Source organism: Humulus lupulus, chromosome 1, assembly GCF_963169125.1.
Source record: "Humulus lupulus chromosome 1, drHumLupu1.1, whole genome shotgun sequence".
Taxonomy (NCBI): Eukaryota; Viridiplantae; Streptophyta; class Magnoliopsida; order Rosales; family Cannabaceae; genus Humulus; species Humulus lupulus.
In genome coordinates this window covers 203,407,541-203,416,644 of record NC_084793.1, presented here as the reverse complement: position 1 = coordinate 203,416,644, position 9,104 = coordinate 203,407,541, and the positions used below count along the sequence as shown (strand labels likewise).

Here is a 9,104-nt window from a genome sequence, read left to right as displayed (position 1 = left end):
ATCAGATCTCCAACAATTGCTACAAATAATTTGGAGATTAAACCAGCAATTCTACAAAGGGTACAATCCACTGTTTAGTTTGGAAGCTTGCCGACAGAGGACCCTAATATGCACATAGTTAATTTCTTGGAGCTTTGTGCGACTTTTAAGATTAATGGGGTGAGCGATGACGCAATAAGGTTGAGGGTATTTCCATTTTCCCTAAGGGATCGCGTAAGGAGTTGGTTTATTTCCCTACAGCCTAACTCTATCACCACATGAGAGGACATCGCTCAAAAGTTCCTTGCAAGGTTTATCCCTCCAGCAAAAGCTACAAAGTTCAGAGGGGAAATTAATAATTTCTACCTAACGGAAGGGGAATCATTGTATGATGCATGGGAAAGATTTAAAGAGTTGTTAAGAAAGTACCCACATCATGGTATAGAGAAGTGGATGCTAGTCCATAAATTTTATAATGGGTGGAATGGTATTACTCGTACCATAATAGATGTTGCAGCAGGAGGTGCGCTCATAAGCAAAAGTGCTAATGAAGCATATGAATTGTTAGAGGAAATGGTAATGAATAATTACCAGTGGCCAACTAAAAGGGGACAGCCAAAGAAGGTGGTTGGTATGATTGAACTGGATGTTATTTCCATGCTTACAGCATAAGTGGCAGCATTAACAAAACAATTACAACAGACCAATCTTCCATCTCAAGCCATGAAAGTACAGAATTTATGCAAGGCAAGTGGTAGCGATAATCCACTTAATTAAGGCCCTATCATAGATATGACTAACATGCCATGGAAGAAGTGCAAGCTATACGAAATTACCAAAAACAAAACAATAACCCTTATTTCATGTCATACAACCAAGGGTGGAAGAACCAGCCAAATTTCTCTTGGGAAAATAATCAACCCACTCAACAATCTTATCAACAACATCCACCGGGCTTTTATCAACCTCAAAATAGACCTCCACAATAGCTAATGCCCATGAAACAACCTGAACCACAACTTGATGCATGAACCAATTCATGAAAGAGGCAAGAGTATCTATAAGGATTTTGGAGACGCAAATAGGGCAGTTGGCCAATCTAATGATGAATAGAGCTCAAGGAAATTTGCCTAGCACTACTCAGGTGAATCTTAAAGAACAGTGCCAAGCCATCACCTTGAGAAGTGGAACACAGTATGAGGAGCCTAAGAGAACTCATTCAGAGGAGATAAGTCAAGAGAAAAAGGACCAAGGCATGGCAAAGAAGGATTCTAGTGAAGAGAATGATACTAAAGGTTTAGCAAAGAAGTGCTACCACCAGCAAGTATTGAGCATCATATAAAGATTATGTGTCCACAGAGACTTCGTAAGAAGAATTTAGACAAATAGTTTGCGAATTTTTAGAGGTGTTCAAGAAGCTACACATTAACATACCTTTTGCTGAAGCACCGGGACAAATGCCTAGCTATGTCAAGCTTATGAAAGGGATCCTGTCTAACGAAAGGAAGATGGGAGATTATGAAACTGTAGCATTGACTGAAGAGTGTAGTACTATTTTCCAAAGAAATCTCCCGCAAAAGTTAAGAGATCCTGGTAGTTTTACTATACCATGCACCATTGGGGAGTTCGAATGCAAGCATGCATTGTGTGATATGGGGCAAGTATAAATTTGATGTCATTTTCAGTATTTTGCAGACTTGGATTGTGAGAAGCAAGGCCGACGACCGTCATATTATAGCTGGCAGATAAATCAGTCAAACACCCAAGAGGTATTATAGAAGATGTGCAGGTAAAAGTAGATAAGTTTATTTTTTCGGCAGATTTTATTGTTCTGGATATGGAGGAGGAAGAGAATGTCCCAATTATTTTGGGGGGACCATTTTTAGCAACAGGGCAAGCTCTAATTGATGTTCAAAAGGGAGAGCTTCGATTGAGAGTTCAGGGGGGTGAGGTCGTGTTCAGTGTTTTTAAGGCGATGACATATCCGAGAGCTAGTGACAGTTGTTATAGCATTGATGTGATTGATAATGCAGTTTCAGGAAGAAGGTGGAACAGTGATGCCTTAGAGGCAGTTTTGACAGGTGATGAGGAAGATAATGATGATGTCAAGATAAGGGAATATGTCAAGTGGATAAACTCTTACCAGCCATACAAAAAGATGTTCAAAGAGTTGGAACAAGGACCAGAAAGACCATTTCCATCCATTGAGCAGCCACTAGAGTTGGAATTAAAGTCTCTACCAGATCATTTATGTTATGGTAATTTGGGTGAGAAAGAGACTTTATCTGTAATTGTATCCGCTGCATTTTCTAAAATAGAGATGGAGAAGTTATTGAGGGTATTATGAGCTCATAAATTAGCCATTGGTTGGACATTGGGGGATATTAGATGGATAAGCCCTTCAACAGTGATGCATAGAATCTTGATGGAAGATGATTGTAAGCCATCTATAGAAGCTCAACAAAGACTCAACCCAGCCATGAAAGAAGTGGTACTTGAGCAAATTCTTAAATAGTTAGATATCAGGGTAATCTACCCAATTTATGATAATGCATGGGTAAGTCCAGTACAAGTAGTTCCAAAGTAGGGTGGAATGACTGTGGTCAAGAATGAGAACAATGAATTGATTCCAACTCGTACTGTGACAGGTTTGAGAATTTATATTGACTATCGTAAGTTGAATAAAGCCACTAGAAAATACCACTTTTCTTTGCCATTCGTTGATCAAATGTTTGATAGGTTGGCAAGCCACAACTATTATTGTTTCTTGGATGGTTATTCTGGTTACCATCAAATAGCTATCGCACCTTAGGATCAACAGAAGACCACATTCACTTGTCCTTATGGGACTTTCACTTTTAGGAGGATGTTGTTTGGATTTTGTAATGCACCTGTGACCTTCCAAAGGTGTATGACGGCCATATTTTCTGACATGGTAGAGAAGGGCTTTGAAATATGTATGAATGACTTTTCAGTCTCTGGTTCTTCGTTTGATAATTGCTTGGCCAATTTGGAGCTAGTTCTTAAGAGATGTGAGGAATCTAACCTAGTATTGAACTAGGAAAAGTGCCACTTTCTGGTGACTGAGGGAATTTTTCTAGGGCACAAGATTTCAAGTAATGGTATTGAGGTGGATCGGGCTAAAATTTCATCAATAGAGAATTTATCACCTCCGGTTTCAATAAAAGGAGTTAGAAGCTTTCTTGGTCATGCGGGGTTCTATAGAAGATTCATTAAAGATTTTGCCAAGAATTTGATACCCCTATCTACATTGTTAATGAATGGAGTACCTTTTGAATTTGATGAGGAGTGTCACCACGCTGTCAAGGTACTTAAAGACAAATTTACTTCTGCACCAATAGTCGTTGCACCTAATCGGGAATTGCCATTTGAGTTAATGTGTGATGCAAGTGACTATGCTGTAGGAGCGGTATTGGGGGAACAAGTTGACAAGGTGTTTAGAATGATTTATTATGCAATTCGTACTTTGAATGATGCTCAGGTTAATTATGCAACTACAGAAAATGAGCTCTTGGCCATTGTATTCGCTTTTGATAAGTATACGCCATATCTAATTGGGAATAAGGTAATAGTATGACCAAGAAAGATGCTAAGCCTCATCTCATTCATTGGGTTCTATTGCTACAAGAATTTTACATGGAGATAAGGGATAAGAAAGGAATTGAATATTTTGTGGCTAACCATTTGTCTAGATTAGCAGTAGAAGAGAGTCCAAGTATGAAAGAGGTGCAGATTAATGATACTTTTCCAAATGAGCAATTATTCCAAGCACAAGAGAATAATGAGGTTACCATGGCTCTCTGACTATGTTAACTTCTTGGCTATTAACATAGTGCCTCCAGAGATGTCTAGACAACAACTAAAAAAGTTTTATTCGGAGGTAAAGTGTTATTATTGGGAGGAGCCCATCTTATACAAGAATTGTGCATATCAGATTATTCGTCGTTGTGTGCCTGAAGATAAGATGATGTTGATTTTGACTCATTTTCATACTTTTCATTGTGGTGTTCATTTCGGAGCAACAAGGATAGGTGCAAAGGAATTACAATGTGGTTTTTATTAGCCTGCGTTTTAGAAAGATGCGAATACATTTGTAAAAGCTTGTGATCGATGTCAATGAGTTGGCAATATTTCAAGGAGAGATGAGATGCCCTTACTTGGGATTCTTGAGGTTGAATTATTTGATGTATGGGGTATAGATTCTATGGGTCCATTTCCATCATCTTACGATAACAAGTACATCTTGCTAGTGGTGGATTATGTATCTAAATGGGTGGAAGCAGCTGCAACACCTACAAATGACAGCAAGGTGGTACTTAATTTTTTGCACAAGCACATATTCACTTGTTGGGGTACACCTAGGGCTTTAATAAGTGACGAGGGCAACCATTTTTGTAACAAGATGATGGATGCCTTGCTTCCTCATTATGGTGTTCATCATAGAACTGTTCTACCATACCATCCTCAAACCAATGGTCAAGTGGAACTGTCAAATAGAGAAATCAAAAGTATCCCTGAGAAGATAGTTAACAGATCGAGAAAAGACTGGTCTAAGAAGCTAGATGATGCATTATGGGCATACAAGGTTGCATACAAGACTCTGATTGGCATGTCACCCTACCGGTTAGTTTTTGGTAAAGCATGTCATTTGCCGGTGGAGTTGGACCATAAAGCTTACTTGGAAATGAGGGATTTGAATATGGATGCCACAGCAACAAGATATCATAGGTCTTTGGAGCTGAACGAGATGGACGAGTTTCGTAACGAGGCCTATGAGAACGCTAAGATCTATAAAGAGCGTACTAAAGCTTGGCATTATAAAAATCTTGTTCATAAGGAGTTTCAACTTGGGTAGCAGATGTTATTATTCAATTCTAGGTTGAAGTTGTTTCTAGGTAAATTGAAGTCGAGATGGCCAGGGCCATATACAGTGGTGAACATTTTCCCTTATGGGGTAGTGGAATTGAAAGATAACTACAATAAAAGGTTCATAGTGAATGGTCAGCGAGTTAAGCCATACTTGGGTGGTCCCATTGATCAAGCCAAGTCCGTCCTCCTCTTAAAGCCATTATGAAGAGGAGATTCAGTGTCCGGCTAAATGATGTTAACAAAAACTCTATTGTGAGGCATCCCATTCGTTTATTACATTTTTGTTTTTATTGGTACATATGAATTACTTTGAACAATTATTTTTAATTTTGATTCTTAGGTTAAATTTTTTTAGATAGTTTTGGGATTGTGTTTGTAGTCTTTGAATCATGAAAAAAAATATATAGAAAAAAAAGAGAAATAAAAGAGAGAAAAAAATTGGAGAAAAAATGATATAAATGGCCATTTTTGGGCCATCAACACTACCACTCTAGGAGGGTTGCGACCACACTCACAGAGGCCCAGGCCACATACATGAAGCAGCCTGACCGCGCTGAAGAGAGCGCACCCACACCAGATGTCGTTCAAACAGCATTACAGAAATCAGTAGCGCGACCGCACCCAACGGGTCAGAGAGTTTTAAAACTCTACAAAACACGATTTTTTTTTCACAACTTTTTTTCCCTCTCTTCATTGATTTTCTCTTCTTTGCTACTATGTTTCAAATTTCCAGCCTTCTTTTGGTGTGTATTTCCTTACTAAACTTTTATTTGATTTATGTTTTTGTGATCTAGCACCTACATTGTGAGTTGTTTCCATTTGGTTTTTACTATTTGGATTTTTGACTCTCATGGTTGTGGAATCTGAAATTATTGTGGATTGTGCGATGTCTTGCTAGATATTTTGAATTAGATGAGGTGAATTGTAACGCCCTACTTCATTAGAGTCATTACCATACGATTTTAAAATGTTTCGTAGCTCGCTAATCGAAGTTTTAGATTGAAAAGTGTGTTAAAATCGAGATAAAGATTTATTTGATGAAAATTAGCTATAAAAGAGTTGGACATTTATTAAACTCATAAAAGTGTTACATTGGGATCCAAGAACATTGTTTCAAAACGTATTTACAACTCAAAAGTTATAGTGCAGTCGATCTAAGCGACAAAATCAATTGTTTATAGCGTGTCCCTCAAAACAACCTCGGTCGTTGCAGCCAGGTAGGCAGAACATGTACGCGCCTCTCCATGCCCTCCAACTCATTCTTGGTCGGCCTTTCCTTTGCCCTTACCTACACCATAAAGCACCCGTGAGCCAAGGACCAGCAAGAAAACTCAACATATAGCATATGACAACTCAATCCAGTAATATACAACTTAAACAGATAGCAGATAATTCACATAGCGGCCTATGCCAACCCAGGTGCTTTACCAGGCACTGGGTTCGCGGTCTCCACCAAGTGGGTGAGTACAACACCCTTAGAGGGTCTCGCTCTAGCAACCTACATTCAGCATGCTTAATGTCGATCCCAGCCTTTCTCATCCCCTGTCTTCACCGTTCCCGCCCTTCGTCGTTCATTCATAATCATGCAAAACATAGCATAACAACTATAAATATTCGCGCGCACATTAAACACAAATAATTGGGCCATGCCCTGCTCTACGGGCACAAACAGCTTTCTTACTTGTGTCCCGAGTTGACTGTCTAGTGTGATCCCGAGCGCAGTCCCCTAAACCCGAGCCTTGACAGTAAAACCTAGTTACAACGCAATAATGTAGTGTCTTGGAATTTTACTTATCTAGATAGTAGTAATAGTTGCTAGTAGTAGCTTGTAGTATTTTAGTTTTTGTGGTTATTTGTTCAAGCCGGGATTTAGTTGGAAACCATAGAAAAAGTTATAGATTTTATAATTTTAACCTATAGTTTAGAAATATTAATTATAACATATGGTTTGATTGATATAGCTGGTCCTAGAAATATTACTTATTATAACCTAAGGTTTAGATAGAATAATTAAGAGTGTGACACTTGTCACAAGCATGTTTATTAAGGATTTTAGATGAATAATTTAAATAAAGGATAAATCTAGAAGTTCTAGAACCTTCCAACAGTTGTTAGGATCACGTTTTACTCAGTCAAAGTTGTTTTAACAAACTTCAAGTGTGCTGAAAATGTACAAAAACGTGTTTAAAATATCAGCCTATGCTGATATATCACAGCTATAGGGGCTGATATGTCGCCTAAGGTTGATACGGAAAACAAGTCAACTTCGCACGAACGAAACCACGGAAGCTCAAAGGTAGGGGTGATATATCGCCTAGGGTAGGCAATATATCGGCTCTTGGAGCCATTTTTTAAACTTTGTGGATTTAAATTAGAAACAGCCCTCAACCACTTGGACTTGCGCTTGAACGTTTTTGACCAAGTTCTGGGCATCTGTTGAATTGAAAATTCAAATTTATTCAATTTATATTCATTTATTTATTCATTTTAAAAGGGATTAGTTTCACTCCTTGAACTCTATAAATAGGACCTAGTACTCAGGCATTTCGTTCATTATTCCAGCATTCTTCAGAGGCTCCAAGCTGCTAAGCTTATTCAAGAGAGAAAACACTAGGCTTTTGGAATAAAATCTTTTTCAATCTAAGCTTTTTCTAAACACTTGGGAAGTAAGATAGAGTGTTATTTCGGTATCGAGGTGTAGATCAGAGTTCTAGTCCATTCAAGGTATTCTTATCCTTAAGTTTAATCCATCATAGTTCTCTTATTTTCTTTCAGATCCTAACTCATTATTATGGCTTTTGGTTAGGTGTTTAAGATTCTTGAAACTTAAGGTTTTCGATAAGGTTCTATCTTGATGGTTTAGATCTCTTTTTCATCTCCATTTCTCTAGAACTCATGATTCTTATTGTAATTTTTAGGAGTTTTCCAATCCCGTTCTTGTCTCCAATATCCCGATTTTTGGTAAGGAAAATAGGTTAGATTATATGTGTTATGATATGTTTATATGCTATGATATGTTATGTGTTATGTATATATGTATAAATATGTTTTGTAGTCACCTGGGGCTTATAATTGCTTAGATAGCAAACCTCAAGATTTTTATCATTATCATGGATTAGAGTTATGATTTACCTTATCCCGATTAGTAGACAAAGGACCTAGATGGGTTATCATATACTACTTTGTGATCTAAGCTACCTCGATTAGTAGACTGAGGACTCGGATGGTTTAATCACATACCACGGTAATGAGTTAATGGCCATTAATATTGTAGTCTTATATGATATACATTTTTACGTCATATGTTTTATAGTATATGTTTTATGATGTAGTCTTATGATTTATGATATATGTTTTTAGTAGATTTTCCTTGCTGGCCATTAGGCTCATTCCTTTTATTTTAGATGGTGCAGGAAAATGAGCTTGGAAGGCGGGATGGATTTGAGGCAGCTTGGTATGTGTATTGGGGATGGATTGATTGAATGGACTACTGGAAGATCGAGGATGACGTTGTTTCAAGTGTTTTAATTTATGTTTTTATGTATTTCTGCACTTAGTTTTTAAACAATTAATTAAGGATTATGTTTTCTTTGTGTTTTTTATATGTATTAAACAATGGGATCCCATACCATATTTTGTATTCCGTACCATTTTGGATTTTTAATAAAGTTCAATTATTTCTTGAATGTATTCCAAAATAGTATTTATGGTCCGAGGTCTAAGAATTAGTCTGGCCATTACCATTGGTATTAGAGCCGTTAGTCCATATGCATGAAGTTCTCCTTGATACATATGCATAAGCTCTGGATCTAACTGCCAATGTAAGTGTTTATATTATGAATAGTATGTTTATGTTTATAGTTAACGTTTTCGTCATTATATTTTTAGCCAAAATGAATGGAGCTTTGACCTATCATGATATCCGAGCCATTAAGGCATTGAAAAGGATTAGAGAGTCAAGGAATACAATAGGAGTGCTAGAAAGAATCACTCAAAGATTGATCCTATTTCACAAGGAGATAGTTCACCTTCAAACTACTAAGCAAATTATGATGAGAGCTATGGAACAATATGTCCACGTAATTAGGCTTTTCAAAAAATTTCCATCTATAATATCAACCTTAGAAGAATTATGGGAGACTATAGATTATGAAGATGATTTACCGGTAGCCATGAGATATTATTTCCTTATACTTAGGTTCACCTCTAAGTTTCAATTTCAATTCACTGATGAA

The 9,104-nt window shown here is 37.3% G+C and overlaps 1 non-coding gene across 1 annotated transcript; it reads right to left on the bottom strand.

Moving 5' to 3' along the window:
* Positions 1-315: 315 nt before the first annotated feature.
* On the bottom strand, positions 316-422 carry LOC133813723 (small nucleolar RNA R71). Its single transcript, XR_009884726.1, has one exon. It is a non-coding gene; the product is annotated as a small nucleolar RNA R71 (small nucleolar RNA).
* Between the last annotated feature and the right edge of the window lie 8,682 nt (positions 423-9,104).